The following is an 18,035-nucleotide window of genomic DNA, read 5'->3' as shown; positions in this document are numbered from 1 at the left end:
TTTCTGGCGGCACATTACGCTGTAGTCACCAGACCAAACAGCCAGGGAGCTTGTGGAAGCTGCTAATTTAGACGCCGGATTCACCCTCGAGTAAAGGTTTCAGATCACGGGGGAAAATCATGCGGTTTGTCAACAAGAGCAACAGGAAGAGTAGGCGGCACACCTTAAGAAATGTTTGCGGTAACTTTTTTCTCATGCGGTTCTGTTTCAGTCCCTGCTTTTATTAGAGTCACGGTGGCACTTATAATGTGTTCTTGCTAAGAACAGAAGATTCTTCGTGGGAATATTTTTGTCTTGTGATTGACAACAGTTACCATGATGTACGCAAACAGTTCGTGTTGGAAAAAAACAACAACACACGGTTAAATCCTGCATCCAGCACGGAGCTTTCCTCACCCAGGGGGCTTTAGAGAACTGAAGAGGCAGCGGTCGTCAATGTGAACGAGGAGATGAAAAACACTTAAGTGGAGTTATGGAAAGGTTGAAGGGTGGGTTGGTGGTGGGGGGGATCCATCCACAGACTAGCATCAATGCATTTTGTCACTGCAGTGGGATCCATTAACCGGGTCTAATAAGAACTAATAAAGTTGCTTTCCCATTGTTTGGTATTGATTTCTTTTCTGCTCCTCCTGACGACGAGAACACCAGCCTTTAATGAGGAGGATAGATCCACGTGTTCCTTCGTACGTCTGTCATAGCCTTCACGGCTTTCATTGGTTTTTCGTGGTGACTTATTCCATGCGATGTCCAAGCCTTTTATTAAGGCACCTGTGTGTTTGGGGAGATCTCATCTCAATTGACCTGTGGTAAGCTGAAGTTATTAAAACAGTCGCTCCTCGCCTTTCTCTCACCAACCTCGTCCCTTCATTCCCCAACCTCCTTCGGAGCCGCACACCTACTTGATCACTTTCTTTCTGCTTTGACAGCTTCCTCCCACTCGCTCTCATTCTTCATTATTACTCTTCTCTAAGTCTATCTCTCACCCGCTTTCTCTCCCGCTACCCACTCTCTCCCCAGGGTGTTCTCTAACTCCGTAAACCGCTTTCAACTCATTCCCTATCCACAGCCTTGTCAATTTACCTGTCCTTTGTTGCCTGAACTTGTCATTGCCTTGTAACAAGGGATGGTTTCCCTGGGTCTTGTGGCGGCAAAAGTGAACACTTGTCATATTACTTTCGTGACAGAGTGGCTCCTCCTGGCTCAGAAGTGTCTTGACTTGCTTGTCTTTGTTCCGTTTCCCATGGTGTCCCTGTCCAAGTCCAAAGACGGCTCCGGAATTCACAAACACATACCTGTATATGCAAAGAGCGGCAGCATATTCCTGGTGCCTGTTGAGCGTCGGGGCCGCGTTGGAAGACTTTTATGTTTATCGTTTAGCAGCTGCATCATTTGCATGACCGGATTGAGAAGACAGGGATTTCAAATGCAAAGCAAAGATCTAAACTTAAGAGGATTAATAAGTCGTTTGGTGAGACGTGACTCCGGCGTGTTGGACTTGCTTTGTAAAGAACACAAAAACAACTTTTAGAGGAGGCTCAACTTACCAGGAAAGGTTACAGAAAAAGAAATCTCCTCTGCGGGAGAATAACAGTGCAGCCAAGCATGGGCTGGAAAGGGTTGCCTAACAGGTACATTAAGAAGCAAGAGTGCTATTAAATGGGTCCAAATATAGTAGAGAGGAGTCATGTTTCAAAATTTATAAATGGCTCTCCATGTGTAAGCAGATATGTAAAGGAATGAGGGTGTAGTACCGTTTTAGAGACTGTAAAGATTACTCCCACTAAGTGTATTGTTCTGCTTAAGAGTGAGCTCTAGTGGCGGTATGCTGAACCACAAAGAGGCAACAAAGAAATGCTGTATATTCCCAGCTATGGGCACTGAGCAGCTTTAGATAATCATAGCAAAAGATGCTTTGAAAAAATCTGTTTCAATCTGTTTGGTCCAGCTATTGATTTCATCACAATTAAGTAGTGGTATAGCAGCAGGTACAACATATGTTAGGGATACTGGGTCTAGATAACTGCCGCTGCAAATAAATAACTATTAATATTTGTGTGTCCTTGTATGAAATTTAAACCGAGTTTCATACCACTTTTCACAACTAAATAAACCTATCAGGCATAACATTATGACTACCTCCCTAATATTGTGTAGGTCTCCCTTGTGCCTCCAAAACAGTTGTGACTCATCAGAGAATGGGCATGGGCCTTCTGAGGGTGTCCTGTGGTGTCTGGCACCCGAATGTTATTACTGGGGGCCTTTGGGACCTATGTGTTGAGGGTAGGGTCCTCTGTGGATTAGGCCCGTTCCAGTGCATCCCATAGATACTTGATCGTTTTGGGATCTAGTGAATTTGGAGGCCAGGTCAACACCTTGTGCTGTTCTTCATGTTTTTTTTTTTGTAGTTGTTCCCAAACTGTTTTTGTGTGTGTGCCTGTGTCAGGCTGCATCCTGCTGGGGATGGCTGCTGCTATCAAGGAGTGTCATTGCTATGGAGTGGGGGTGTCTGGTCTGGTCTAGGTGGGTGGTACACATCTAAGTAACATCCACACGAACGCGTGTTATTTACTTCTCCTGTCAGCGGTTTTAATGTTGCGGCCGATCGGTGTATATGCTATCAAGTATCAAAGTTGTTTACATCTGAAAAACTTTCTTCTAATTGATTGCCTTCCTCCACAACCAAACAAACACTTCACTGTTAGTACGTCTATAACGGAAAAACAATGAGCAGGGGAAAAAAAAAAAAATGGTTGAAGATAACTTGGAGAGGGACTCTGATAAAGGAAATGGTACTTTAATGGCTCTCGCAAAGTGCTCACAATCTTCCCAAAACAAAGCAATAATCTTCAGTGCGGTAGCCTAGAGATTTCACTAATGAGGACAGATAGGGAGATAAACTATTGACTTATATTACAGTTGCAGCTGAAAGCCCTTTAACTGCTTCCACTTGGCAGGGACTGTAGATTCAATAACTACGTGTGACATAAGTTACGATGTGAATTCGGCCCTGTTGCCTCTTCACTGAAAGACACACGCCGAAGGTTCGTCGGGAACAAAAAAAATAAATGTAGTTACAATTTCAGTTTTATTAATTCAATTCAATTCAATTCAATTTTATTTATATAGCGTCAATAACAATACAAATCGTCTCAAGACGCTTTACAAAAACCCGGCCTGAAACCCCCAGAGCAAGCCTGAAGGCAACGGTGGCAAGGAAAAACTCCCTTTTAACAGGAAGAAACCTCGAGCAGAACCCAGCTCATATGGAGGGACCCATCTGCCTAAGGCCAGCCGGGTACAGACAGAAGAAAGAGAGAAGAGAACAGCAAAGAGAGAAGAGAAGAGAACAGCAAGATAAACATACATCTGTCATAGATACACATATCTGACTAAAGTGTACATGTGGAATCTTATGATACAAACTGATGATGTTACATGACAGTTTGAAAATGTAAGAGGAATCATAGGCAGGTTGGAGAATTGTTCATTCAGGTAGGAGTGGATAACTGCAGGATTCCATGAAGACTGGGCAGGCTGATGAGACCACGACAACAGATGTAGTATAGAGCTCCACAGGAAACACACCACTCCAGGCCAGAGATACTCACAAGAAGAGGGGGGGGGGGGGGGGGGACACACACAGCAGTAAACATTCTACATAGTAATAGCACAGAATTGTATGACTAGTAGTATTTAGAGGGCAAGAGCTCTGTGCCAGAGAAAAGAAAGTGGAGGATGCGAGAGAGGAGAGAGAAGAAAGAAGGAGGACATGTGTTTGGTGCATCGTCCCCCAGCAGCCTAGGCCTATAGCAGCATAACTAAGGGATGGTTTAGTCCAGCCCTAACTATAAGCCTGATCAAAAAGGAAAGTCTTAAGCCTGACCTTAAAAATAGAGAGAGTGTCTGCCTCCCGAACCCAAACTGGGAGCTGGTTCCACAGGAGAGGAGCCTGATAGCTGAAAGCTCTACCTCCCATTCTACTTTTTGAAATTCTAGGAACCACAAGTAGGCCTGCACTTTCAGACCGAAGTGATCTGCTGGGATGATATGGTACAATAAGGTCTTTAAGATACGATGGAGCTAGGCCTTTAAGGGCCTTGTATGTAAGGAGGAGGTTTTTAAATTCTATTCTAGACTTTAAAGGGAGCCAGTGAAGAGAAGCTAAAACTGGAGTAATATGATCTCTCTTGCTAATTCCTGTCAATGCTCTTGCTGCGGCATTTTGAATCAACTATTAGTTTCGTGTATTACACTTAGGCGCTTTGATAGTTCTGAGCGATAGGAATGAAACGCTGTAATTAGTCTCCTCTTTTGCCTTTGGCTGTGAGAACATGCCTCTTTCTTTCAGGTAGCTGAGAGAAAGCAATTCAGCAATAAATCTCCTGCTGATAGAACGCCGTATGCACCTTGATTAAAAAGCGAGGCTATCACAGCGCAGCTCGTTCACCCTTCAGAGGATGGTCCTTGCCCACATACAAATCACTGAGGATGCCTCGCTTCCTCTCTCACAACACTGCCTCTGCAAAAAAAAAAAAAAAAAAAAACCCTGTTTATTATTCATGTTTATCATCACACCATGTCTACTGTTTGCTACCAGTTTCATGGATGGACTGGCAGCAATTTAGAGTTGCTACATGAAACCCGGCTTTACCGTCAACACTGAAACGGATCCCACTTAGCATTACACAGCCAACCGCATTGATGTGTGCTCACAGAAAAAGGCACGTGCGCGCACTTTCCCCCCCCCCCCCCCCCCCAACTGCCACTGCAACCGCCCACACACCAAACATTCAGATGCAAACACACACACACACATCAGTTCTGGGAAATGCCTGTCAGTTCACCATTTGAGTTTGTGTGTATCCTCAACACCATGGGCTTCTCATCCCCACACACGGCTATCAGTCTGCACAGTGGAGGGAAGAGGAATGGGAGTAATACTGCAGTAATCGCACATCTTCTTTCTGCCATGGTGGATAATTACCTCACAACGACTTCCTTGCTTATTAAAAACCCATTGAGATTACACATGAAGTGGTGATGAAAAAAAATAAAAGGTGTGCACGGCATCCCTCAGTCTGCACGCTGCCGTCTTAGCTCCATGTTCCCGTGCATGTTTATTTATACCGCCGCTCCTGACTACTTTTATCTTTCATTTTATTCTCAACAGACGTCTTTGATTAAAGGCATCACAATTCCCATGAAAATGTTTCAATGAGATGCAGCTGCTTGAGAAATTCAAGATACGGGCTAGAATAGAAAAGAATAATCAAAACAAGCCCTAACTCAAAAAAAAACAAAAAACAAAGTCACGTTGATTAAGAGAAACCTGTACACAATCACTCACAGGATATGGCAAGCGTAGGAGATCATTACAGCAGATATTTCCAAACGCAGACAAAGAAAAAACGCTAATGACTTTGACAAATGAAGGCTCGGTTTAGTAAATGACGTTACAATAAATGGAGAAAATAAATGGAGACTACAAATCTCGATATCCTTCTGATTTGAATTTGATTTAAATCAGTAAACAAAATAAGACTTAAAATATGATTAAATTGAATGGCAGTTGTTGTGCATGAACAGTATGCCAGCGAATTAGCAAAGAGTTTGACAGAGTGATTGAGTCATTTCATGTAGATTGTAGTACTGTAGATCAGCTAGGGATGTCCCGATCAAGTTTTTTTGCCCCCGATCCGATATAGATCTTTTAATATTCAGTATTGGCCGATTCGAGTCCCGATCAGATCTTAAGTACCGTATTTTCCGGACTATAAGTCGCACTTTTTTTCATGGTTTGGCTGGCCCTGCGACTTATACTCAGGTGCGACTTATATATTAAAATATATAATTTCACGTGTTCGTTATTTTCACACTGATAGCCGCGAGAGGGCGCTCTAGGCTTGTGTGCCAGTATCTGCTACTCCTTTTACTCCTGCGTAATAGCGGCGGCGTAGAAGTGACACAGAGGATGAAGAATTCAATGGATTTAGTGATTTGGAGTGAGATCGAGAGTTTGGTAAACTTGTTATGTTATGTTGTTTATGCTATAGTTATCGGAATAGCTGTTAATATGTTACGTTAACATACCAGACACCTATTCAGCCCGTTGTTCTCTATTCTATTGTTATTACTATAACTTGCCTTTCAAGATGAAACGTGTTCTTGGTCTCTGATTTTATCAAATAAATTTTCCCCCAAAATGCGACTTATAGTCCAGTGCGACTTATATATGTTTTTTTCTTCTTCATTATGCATTTTTTAGCTGGTGCGACTTATACTCCGGAGCGACTTATAGTCCGGAAAATACGGTAAACAAAAATTTACGAGTCAGTGGTGACTCATAAAGGCTTTTCTTATCTTACTTGTATTCCTCTAGATCAAGTATGCATCATGTAACTAGAACAGTGCTGCCTAGAATGGCGCCGTCAAAGCTAATGTAGCGAGGGGAGGGTAGCTCGTACCTTGGCTCTCTACTGCAGAAATGGACTGGTCATCCAACGTCATAACACTCTGTTTTCACCTTGACACCATCTCTAGAAAACATTTTTAAACATTGTGTTTAGTGTTTGTTGTTGATTTGGTGCTGCCGTTGGGTTAAACAGCCGCCACCTATAAATCTTTTTGGCAGCTTTACCACTAGCCAACTGCCAAGAAAACAGAAGAGGACGAAGACTTTGACGCTACAGGGATGTGGCTTTAGTTTATGGCAGACCTAAAATGAATAACTACAAAAGATCAGGCTTCACTGAAGTTCGATACCGATCCGATCCAATCATTTAAAAAATGCCCCCAATACTGATCAGGACATCCCTAGGATCAACTACCCCATGACTTTTAGTAGTGAAACATAAAAGCATGACACCTTGAATTTAAACGCAGTTTTTTGTGAATAGTTGAATTTAGTTCTCTCCTTTCTTGTAAATCCCTACCGGGGAATAGTGGACATGACAAATCAGATGCTCTGTTAGAGAGCCAAGACCATCTCATAGTCAATTTCCAGTGGGAGCCCCTGCCAAATTTCTCAGGGAGGACAACTGCTGCTCTGATGTCTCCAAGTCAATGGTTAAACAAACAGCAGGATAACAAGACATCTTCACATTGCATTTACCAATTGTTTGTTGATGTTTAAATGAGGTAGTTCACAGGAAATATGCAAGGTTCAGGTGATAGCTATATGAAGTCATTCAGACTGCACTGAGTGTCTGCACTTCGATCACCCAAATGGGTGGGCCTTGGAGTACCCCATGGAAGAGCGCTTCACACTGATTGGACTATTTTCAGAAGCACGGGAACATTCCACAACAGTCACTGACACACAGTCAGCTAGTCTAACTCTGAGGTTGAATATGGTAGAAAGTGTTCCTTTCTTTTCACACAGTAAACTTCATCTTCATGAGCGTAACCCAATTGCCCCAGTGGAGAAACCACCACTATCCATTTCAACATATTGTGCTGTAGGACTCATACATCTCATAAGATGTTGAGGGGAAATGTGTTTGTTAGTGTATAAGTTCGCTAATTAACACATTTAATTGGCATAAAAACTGGAACGTGTGGGAGCAGTGATTTTCTGGTGGCTGCCTGGGTAGAGTTTAGGGCCACAAACGTTCCCTCGGCCAGTGAAAATCACAGACCCTCGTGAGCACACTTGATGTGTGCTCTCACGCACCAGTGGGAATCAATCTCAGTCTCCAAGAAGGAGATACAGGCGAGTTAAATTTAATCAACTCGTTTCCATGACCACAGTAGTGGCGTCTATCAAGAAATGTGTACTACTGTGCTTACTGTACTGAAGAAAGGGGAAAAAAAAACATAGCAAGTGTAATGTTCATCCTTTAAATTAATTTACCCATTAGCTGCTCAGACAGCAACTTGTCTTCGACATTCACGTCTAGACCTGAGAGGGGTTGTGTTGGCAGATTCTGATGCCTTTGGACAGACGTTTGGAAATAGTGTGGTAAAAATGGCAGTTCTGACACTTAAATCAGATTTGAACTCAAGGAATGGTTTCATTTTTACTGAACCGGTCACAGACAGCAATAAAGCCGCCAACTATGGAAACCATGTGAGTTCATCAAAACAAATGTCACTCTAGCTTGACCGTCAGCCCCACAGTAATCCACTTCGTCATCGTTTTCAAGGAAAGAGATGCTTTTAAAGACAAAATAGGGCTGTCAAAAGTATGCCAACAGTTATAAGTAACCCACACTTGACCAATTCCACCTAATAATGGTAATGTTCTACCTGTGAAAGAGTTGACCCTGTATCCACCTAGCTTTAATGACAATGCTAGCTCTCACTACTATACTTTGGATAGAGAGAGTGTGTTGGATACTTATTCTTCCTATTCTGACTTCAGCCGCTTCCTTTTGGAAGACGTAAATCTATTGAGTGAAGCGACCTTTCACATAGACACATTGACATCAAGGCAATAAGGCAATGGTCACTCTTGAAAGGATGTTTTCACAGTATGAAGACATCCTGTTGTTGCTGCTGAATGCCTGAAGTCCAAGCACATCCATACTAATCCACACGACTTCTTCTTGAACAGGGCAACACCACTAGGCTTTTAAAAGTGATCCTCTGATGGGGAGTGATTTCATTTTCTATTTATTTCATAGTGCCTTAAGAGAGTTCATGTTTCACCCAGCTGATGCCAATATCACCAGACCCACAGCCTACATTTCGAAGTGCAATTACCATTCACTTCACACCAGCCCTCCCAAAACAAATTGAGAGCCCGTAAATCCCGACAAGCACTGTGTCTTATCAGCCGTCCTCTGATTCTGAGGACTTATCCACCCATCATTCCTTCATCTGTCTCTTTCTTTTCACGTCTGTCTACTTATCAAACGGCATTATGGCTGCGTGGCTAAGGCCCGCAGCTCAACGCTCTTATTCCACGGAGGACTTTTTGATCCGACCACATTCTACCACTCCGCTGACGGGAAATGAGACGGCGGCATGACGAATGGGGCGGATGGCTATATCGCACTGATGAGCTCATGGATGACAGCAGCTTTACCGTTTTCCCAGATGTTGAGTTTGATGATGTCTGAAGATTGTGCTAGCAGCAAATATGGTACAGCACTACGGAAAATCAACACACCTGATGAGGCTTGGTGTATTTTCCCAATGACCATGACCATATGAGGTGCCATTTGCAAGGTGTAACACATCAACGTACTGTGTGTTCACACTCATTACTATACAAAAATGGTGTCTCAATTAATTAGTTGATATATATCAGTTACACTGTTTAATCAGTTGCTTCGAGTCATAAATTTCAGATTTAATCTTGTTTTCCCCATAGGCCCATTTTCAAGCTGCTGTCAGCAAAAGTCCAGAGCTCAAAGACATTCACTCTATCACATGTTCAGATATGACAACAAATTATTTGATCTGTTAATCTGAACAACTCATCAAGAAATTATTTTACTTGTAATAAATACTATTTGTTAGATGATCTACCTTCAAGTATTTGGGAAATAAAGCATGGTATACTAAGGAGAGTGAGATGTGATGTTTTGTTTTGTTTTTTTGTGGATTCGTACAAGACTGCAACTCCCTGTGTGTATGTTTTAAAGTTTGAAACTTTCCTACAACCTAACTATCTCTCAAGGGCCACATAAATCTTCCTCTGACATGCTACCTACTCTGAAGTGTAAGAATCTGTGGGCCAACTGGCTTCGGGGGCGGGGGGGGGGGCGAGGCAGGAGTGCTGCGACTGGCATTGAACTGTGGTCTGTGTGATGGTGGGTGGATGGATCCTACCTATGGTTTTCAGGGGCCTAATTCAGTTTAACAAGACACTGGTAGCTGAAGTTTTTGTTCTGGCAGAACTTAGAGGAGTGTGTACTATAAATTCTCAGAAGCAACCCGTGAATCATTATGTAGCAACGTTATCAACTTTATGTCTTGGTTTACTCCAGCAACATTTTTAGCCACCCCAGAGAGTTGTTATTTGAGAAAACACTGGTTAAAACACAACACTGGACTACTAGTTCTGCACTTTATACGGCCTCAGATCACACACATTACACATTTGCCTCGGGGGGATTTACAATTTCTTCCAAGAAATGTCTTTTAACTTGGACAAAAACGGATGGGACTTCCTCAAGAACTATGGAGGAGGGATATTTCTTCCTGGAAAGACAAGCAAACGGTATATGACGTCTGTGCAGGATAGAGCAACAAAGTGAATATAGAGTGTGGACAATCAAGGAGGAAAGGCAATTATAGGGATTGCAAACCTACGTTAAAATATTGCACCCAAGGGAGAGAAAGAAACAAGGGCGAAGCTCAATCTCTTGAGGACAACGATCCAAAAATACCTGGAATGAGACACAGTCGGACATCCCAAGATGGTTTATGATGATGAAAAGATAGGACAGGGAGAAAATAATGAGAGGTACGCACTGGTCTGTGGAGTGTTTACTTAATTTTTGCTCTGTTTTGTTGTATTATTTTCTACAAGCGGCTGCTTTTGAATAACTTTGGCTGCAGTGTTCAACAGAAACCCATGCTGGCACCGACAGGCTCGCTATCAAACCCCGTGGCTAATGCTTTCTGAGGAGTCCGTATCATCAAAGGTTACTTTAGAAAACACAAGCAAAGATTAAAATGGGCAAAGACGGGAAGGGGGGAAAAAAAAAAAAAGCAGTTGAGAGACAAGTTGGTATACTGCTCTCTTCAAAGCCACGATACTCCATTTACAAAAACAGTGATTTTAGCTCACGAAACACCGGAGTAGCTGGATTAATAATGTGCTGCTTTGGTCTTTTAACACATTTTCTGATCTGAACTAACGTGTCACCGCACCAGAGTCACGCAATAACGCAAACATACCAACAGATCAAAGCTGCTGATGTTTTCTGCAGGATAAAATTACTGTTTTTGCCAGTGGAGTCTGGTGGCTTTAAAGATACAACAGGCCTCAGTTCCCTGTTAGAAATGCAGGGATAGTTTTCTCAACAAATACTTCAGCTGACGTCATTTCTTTCAAGTAGCTAAAATGCATTTTGCCGTTGACCCCATACACAACGGTTCCCTAACCCAAAGCCTCGGTTCCTACATACCCAACTCCAAACCCTAACCCCATCTGCTGTAGACGATACACTGACTAATTTACTCACTTGTCAGTTAAAGGCATTCTAACAAAACCGTCCTGGACTAAATCTTAGTACATGAAGGTTATGATATTCAGCATTTGTTTAAAATAACTGAAAGAGCTATTGATTCAACTGCGGTTTCAGTTTTGAATTACCACCTTTCTTTCGAGATACTGTTCCACCGTCCTCAAAGACCGAGGCTCAGAAATGTTAATACGAGGCCACATACACTGATCAGGCATAACATGTGTGACCACATTCCTAATATTGGAAAGCTCTCCAAATTTTGCATTTTAGTCATGCAGCAAGGCAGTGGGGGGTTTTTCTGACCTGTACATGATGGTTAATGTGTCACCATGGCAACCAATGGCATGCAGACTCTTATTCGCTTTATGAACGAGGCTTTTTGATCAGGTGAAATCTTGACTTTAAGCTAATGCAGGTGTTTTGCATTACAGTCTCACATTTACACCGATCAGGCATAACATTATGACCACCTTCCTAATATTTTGTAGGTCTCTCTTGTGCCTCCAAAACAGTTCTGACTCATCAGGGAATGGACATGGGCCTTCTGAGGGTGTCCTGTGGTGCCTGGCAACAGAATGTTGTTACTAGGGGCCTTTGGGTCCTATGTGTTGAGGGTAGGGGCCTCTGTGGATCAGGCTTGTTCCAGAGCATCCCTCAGATCAGTTGATCAGTTTGGGATCTAGCGAGTTTGGAGGCCAGGTCATGTTTTTTGAGTTGTTCCTAAGCCAGTTTTTGTGTGTGTGCCTGTGTCAGGCTGCATCCTGCTGGGGATGGCCGTCATCAGGGAGTGTCACTGCAATGGGGTGAGGGTGTCTGGTCTCGTCTAGGTGGGTGGTATGTGCCTAAGTAACATCTACACTAATGCCAGGTCCAAAGGTTTCCCAGCAGAACACCGCATAGTCACAAGATGGTCAATGTTATTTATTTCTCCTGTCAATGGTCATAATGTTATGGCGGTGTATATCAGTGTATATACATTAACACACACAGTGTAAGTTTAGATGTGCCTGACTGTGCCTGTACACTGCTTTGATGCACATGTACAGGCACAGTGAGACCATCACAGAAGCCATTTAAAGCGTTTCATAGATTAAAATTTTGTTTATTGAGTCAATATCGGTGAACCTGCTCCTCATAATGAATTCATAATGGACATATGTGCAAACACATTACTGCGATCGTCCTCCTTTCTTTCCCCTGGCAACAACTTGGAGGGTCGTACCATCAAAAATGCATTGGCAGGATGAAAGTTTAAACAGCTGCAAGCTGTTGCACGCCCTGCAGACCCATCCAGTGTGACACAACAGCTCAACATCATTCTGAGCAAATCAGCTGCAATCATGTCCGCAGGAACTGCTGCTTTTATTCAACCCATTCCTTTTCTGCATAATGATACATACAAATCCTCACAGAACATGGTGGCTGCCTGGACAGGGTTTCAGTGACCTGACAAAGTGAAGCAGAAACTTTCTAAGCGTGGATCTTCTTAATGCCATTGTTCAGAGCGGAGGAACCGCTCTGCCATGTTCTTTGACTCCAAACACTGACTCAATTAACAAGAGAAGGAAGCCACCCTTTTCCTAATGTCAGCCTAAAAACCTTTCCCCAGAAACCAATTACTGGAAAGTGAGTTTGCCTAATTCGCCGTGACACGTCTAGCTGCGTAAAAAAACACAGGAAGACAGAGACGGAGCTGTGATGAGGGCTCTGAGGTTCAGGCCACAGCGAGATGAATTGTCCTTTTTTTTTTCTCTCTCTCTCCCTCTCTCTCTCTCCTTCCCATTCCCATTTCTGTCACCGCGCGGTGACCTTAAGCTATAAGCCAACAGGGGCCGGAGCCTGACGCCGACAGCTTTAGTATTCTGCATCCAACCCACTCATCCATCACATTTTTAAGGTCATCTTCTATTTCCAGTCACTCTATCAAAAGATACCCCAGGCAAAAAACTTAAGACACGCACAAAAACAACACACAAGTATAGCCAGGTGTGCAAACAGGCATTGGATTATGGTTTAAATACTTGCAAAAGCTGCAGAGAAAATAAGGAAATAGTCCCATTGGATGCTGAATCTAGCATCTCTTAACTGTTAGTAAAAGAATCATAGGTGAACGCTAACATTTTTTATTTCATCAGGAAGGAATATCCTAAAATATTATTCGATTGTTTCGTGAAAAAGAAACAACTCAAAAGTGATTTTTATCTATTCACTGGAGTATCGTAGGACTGAAGATATTACAGTCCTACGATACTCCCGGTGATACCTGACTGCTGGTTTCACACCAATTCACACCTAACTGATGTGACCAACGACTCTCAAGGGTTCTGTGCGACTTTAACAGCTCTCATGTGTCACTGTGGCGTTCAAATGGCTTTAGACGTGATCGGTGACAGCTCAACAATCCTGTGGATAGATTCATTCCGGCTTCTGACTTCTGAGTTAAACCTACGGATACACGATGAAGATATTTTTGGGTTTAAGTCAGTCAAGTTGGGGTAAAACGATTATAGCTGCAATTTTAATAAAAAAAAAAACACAACCACCACATTGTGCTTTTACCTTTTAAGTCTTATTATTTTGCAGGCACTCATTATCATCTCACTCTTCTTCAAAAACGTAGAGAATGATTAACCCTAAAGAAGAGATCTGGCCCCATAGAGATCATTACTATCACAGGTGAAGCAAAGGTACTTAGCAATGTGCAGTCATCACTTCTTTGATGTCAAAAGAAATCCTGACAGCACATCCAGGCTGCAGTCGCTGTTTGGCTCGATGCAGCCCCTCAGAGGCTTCCTTTCATCTGTCACTCATGTTACCGATCCCTGCTGTCCAAATTCGAACATAAAGAACGACGCACTACAGCAAATACAGTTAGAATCTGAGACAAATATGGCTTGGCATAATTGTTCAATGCAAAAATACAGTTTTTCATTAAGTGGTGTCTTGCTTTATGCAGAGTCCCTTGCATAGCTTAGTCCTATGTCCTCATGTAGCTCCATGGTCCAAGACGAACGTCCTCTCTTCTCACTATGTACTGCACCTGCTATATATGGTTCAAATTCCAATAAAAAAACGTCTTTGACCTTTGAAGAGGTGTCTGAAGTTCCTATATTGTCTTTCCAGTTCTCCACATATAACCCGTGCCATCAAGAACACTGACTGTTCTCAAATGGAAAGCATAACAACTTGTAAGGTCGCACTCACGACTTGGGAAACTGTGAACACAAAATGCTTGTCCTCGAAGTGGTAACTTCATCTGAAAGTTGCCAGGCAACAGTTTAGCAAGCTAACAATTCGGTAACTTAATGTAGGAAATGAAAAGGCATAATAAATGGGTGAGGGCATTGGGGGTATCAACTCATTACTCAGACGGATAATAAAGTTACTGAGAAAAACTGTGAATAACCGTCCACTAAAACATGAACTTCAGTGGCCCGTGACATGTCTGAATATGTAAGAAAACACATCACAGTTTGGGATTATTTTCTCAAGATGGGGGTGTAACTGGTGGGCTTCGACGTTGCGTTGGGTTAACAAGGACTTGACTGACCGCTAGCCCTCGGAGGTGATCTCCAGTTATTCTGGCAACGGGTGAATTTAACCAACAACAACAAAACGACCATGTAACTTAGCTGCCCGCTCCCGGTTCTACATGAATAAGGCAAATATGAGACGAGAGGATATATTTGGGGAATTGTACAAAAGGGGAGAGGCTAGAGGGGCGAAAACCCTACCATAGAAGAAGAAGAAATATCTGAGGAGGGGGCTCTGAACCTAACCCTAACCCTAACTTACACAGCAGCTTCTAATGTTTTAAGAGCCAGGTATAGAAGCACATTACATATACAACAGATTTTGTGTAATTAAAAGAAGATGTTCATGTTTGACCCTGTTACAGGGGCACCAAATGTGCTTGTATTTATTATGCACATGGAAACCTGTGCAAACAAGTGTTTTTAAACCTTATACTTCTTCTCGAAGTCAGAAACAGGAAGTAAGTGAACGCAGCAGTACAAAGGCTAAAACAACACTTGATTAGACATAATGTAAGACACTTGAGTCAGTCAAAATGGTTGTCAGTTTACTGTCAATAGAGCAGCTCGGCTGAGGTAGAAAAGACGGCGTATCAATAAAAAGAATTTGCAATAACGTGCAATGGAAAGCAGTGAACCACTTATTGTTAATAGCTGACAAATTGCCTGCACCTACAGTATATGGTGGTTTCCTACTGTAGTGGTACTTAAAGTGCTCTGCAATGTTTCTTATTAATACACACACACACCAATGGTGGAAGCTACGATGGAAGGTGGTTGCCTGCCACTGGTTTAGGGTCATGCCCAAGGACACTTGGCCGGTTAGTGAACCGCAATCCCTGTGATTAGTGGACAATCCCTCCAGTACCTGAGCCACATCTTCGGCATCTCACAACAGCGTCAGAACCAAACAGGAAATCTGTGTGCACCAATAAGCGGACTGTAATTTTCTCCGTTGCGCATTCTTATTCCGTAAGGACAAATTAATTCGTACTGCCAACTGCTTCTCAGTGCCCTCTACTCCTAACATTAGCATAGTACAACCTGAACCTTAACCAGGCATTCACAAGAGTCAACGATTTTTACATGCATGGTTACGAGGTAATAGAAAGGAAAATTTGTATCATCTAAACTGTTGAGACGTTTTCTTGTTTAGAGCAAAGCAGGGCATGTTCGTTAGCAAAGAGTCAACATGCCTGGAGGCGGTTGTGTCCAGATTAGTGGACAAAGTGTGACAAAAAAAATGTTAGCATACTGCATTACAGAGCATTGTCATCTTTGTTATGTTCATATAATATAGCTGGCTACTGAAACTTCAAGCCAAGTGTGTGTGCGTGTGACATAACAGGCAGTATGCACAACTGCCATCTATCACCCACACACTGTCAGCAGGGGTGCAAAAGAGTACACACATATGCACGCACACACACACGCTCAAACACAAAGTGTGTGTGTTCCGTGTTGGCACGTATTCGAGACAAACACACAAAAACACACACAGTAGAAAAAGTTCTTATCAATTCTCGAAGAAATCTTCCTCCTCACAGTCTGAGACCTGATATTTTTTTTGTGATATTTATACCAGACACTTCCAGCTCTAATGTTTTTAACAATCAGTTAGAGAATTATTATTATTATTATTATTGGAAACACTTCTCCTAAGTCACACTTAGATCAGTGAACATCCAGATTTCTAACAGGCCAAAACGAAATCTAACAATTATTGCTCGCCTTACTTTAACGGCAATCCTCAAGACGAGGCCTGTGTTTATTTTAATCAGAGATAAGTTTACTGTCCATTCAGCCATATCACGATCATTTTCAAACCTCTAATTGGATCCACCTTGTCACCTTTTGCACGCACCAGCTGGCAATTTACTGGAAAGGATGTCTCTTTTATTCTTGAGGTATTTACGCTTAAACCTTTGCAAGGTGTCCTCAGAGAAGAGAGAAAAAAAAAAACGCTTGATAAATATAGAGATAAATGAGCTGGATGCCAAAACGTCTCTTGGCATCTCACGGCAGCCATTGTTAATACTATGTGCCTCTAATTAGACTCATGAGTTGATCGTTTGTGGTTGTTGTTTTCTAGGATGCAGACAGGCATGGAAGTGTTGGGACGGTAGAAGTTTCCCTTCACGCTTTTACTGTTTGACAGGATTGCGATGAGTTCAGATTTATCAGAATGGCATGCTGCCAGGGTAAAGTAAAAGAATTAAGAAAATAATTAGTGCATAATTGTATTGACATTTAATCTCAGGAGGTGGAAAAAAGAAAAACAGTGTTGTCGGGTAATCAATAGTGTCTCAATTGTAAGGACCGTGAGGCGCCGAGCACCAAGACAACTGGCCATTTTTGTGGCGTCTGGTCGTCAGTGGGAGTCTGTAGCACTAGTTTTTGGGTGTGTCACACCCCGATAGGCCCCTTTTCAGCTGATTCAGCATGTTTTATAGGTGGTGGAACAAGTTTTGTGGGAGCGATCCCTCTGATTGGCTGTTTAGCTTGGCGAACCAGTGGCTCCTCTCATTTAGAGTGTTAATAGTTAATGGTAATGATATTTTGTTTAGTGTCGCTATGGCAAAATTCCAGTCCAGGGATCTGTACCAGTGACCAGATGAGCGCAGTGTCAAGAATAGGTAGAGGGCGTGCCAGGGGTCATGTGTTATGGTGTGTTTCGAGTTGTTGTGCGTAATGTGTATGAGTTTGTTCCTATTGGGTGCGTTTGTGGTGCGTTGCTCAAAGTTCCGTCTATTGTCCAGGGCGAGTCCAAGATACTTGAAGCAGTCCACTAGCTCCACAGTTTAAACAGTTTTACATCTTTATCTACTCTGAACATTCAAATATTTTCAAAATGACATGATCCTCTACGTGATTCAGGAGTGGCCAGATCTGTGAGAAGGTCTGCAGAAAATCCTCCAAGCTAACAGGACCCCTTCTGGCTTTCCCTTTTAAAAGACGAATACAGACCACTGCAACCTTGTGGTATGAAGAGTCATTTCCTTTCCTACAGGTGCACACTGCATGTGTCAGCTGGCGTTTGGCGGTCGTCTTTGTGGTGAATTCAGCTGTGTTCTCTGGCAACGTCACAGTCGGCCTTCGCTGCCGGTAGTCCTTTGATATTGGTTTGGTGTGTCGGTACTTTCAGAGATCTGATTATATATATTTATCAGAAAACACTAACAATAGTGGAAAATATATATTCTGTTAAGGACTGTTGTTGTATATAAGTTCTTCAAGGTCTAAATCATGTCTTAGCAAGGCCTATTCAGCCAAGTGAAGGATTGAAGGAGATGACAAAGAACACATAAATGCAACCCAGCACTCTCAATGGAGGTGTTATGAACTGGATGACATCCACGGG

At 42.6% G+C, this 18,035-nt stretch overlaps 1 protein-coding gene across 3 annotated transcripts in view; it reads right to left on the bottom strand.

Moving 5' to 3' along the window:
• Positions 1-3,653: 3,653 nt before the first annotated feature.
• The window catches only part of lpin2 (lipin 2), an 84,756-nt gene continuing 70,374 nt past the window's right edge, over positions 3,654-18,035 (bottom strand). For 2 of the 3 annotated variants that reach the window (XR_014699112.1, XM_084546426.1), the window contains one exon: positions 3,654-4,519. The gene's annotated coding sequence lies outside the window, so the exon portion shown is untranslated. Of the gene's footprint in view, positions 4,520-6,517; positions 6,537-18,035 lie in introns of those variants that run through there. The other variant, XM_084546427.1, reaches the window with a different exon arrangement.

The sequence above is a fragment of the Chelon labrosus genome (assembly GCF_963514085.1).
Source record: "Chelon labrosus genome assembly, chromosome: 6".
Lineage (NCBI taxonomy): Eukaryota > Metazoa > Chordata > Actinopteri > Mugiliformes > Mugilidae > Chelon > Chelon labrosus.
This window is presented reverse-complemented; position numbering and strand designations above follow the sequence as displayed.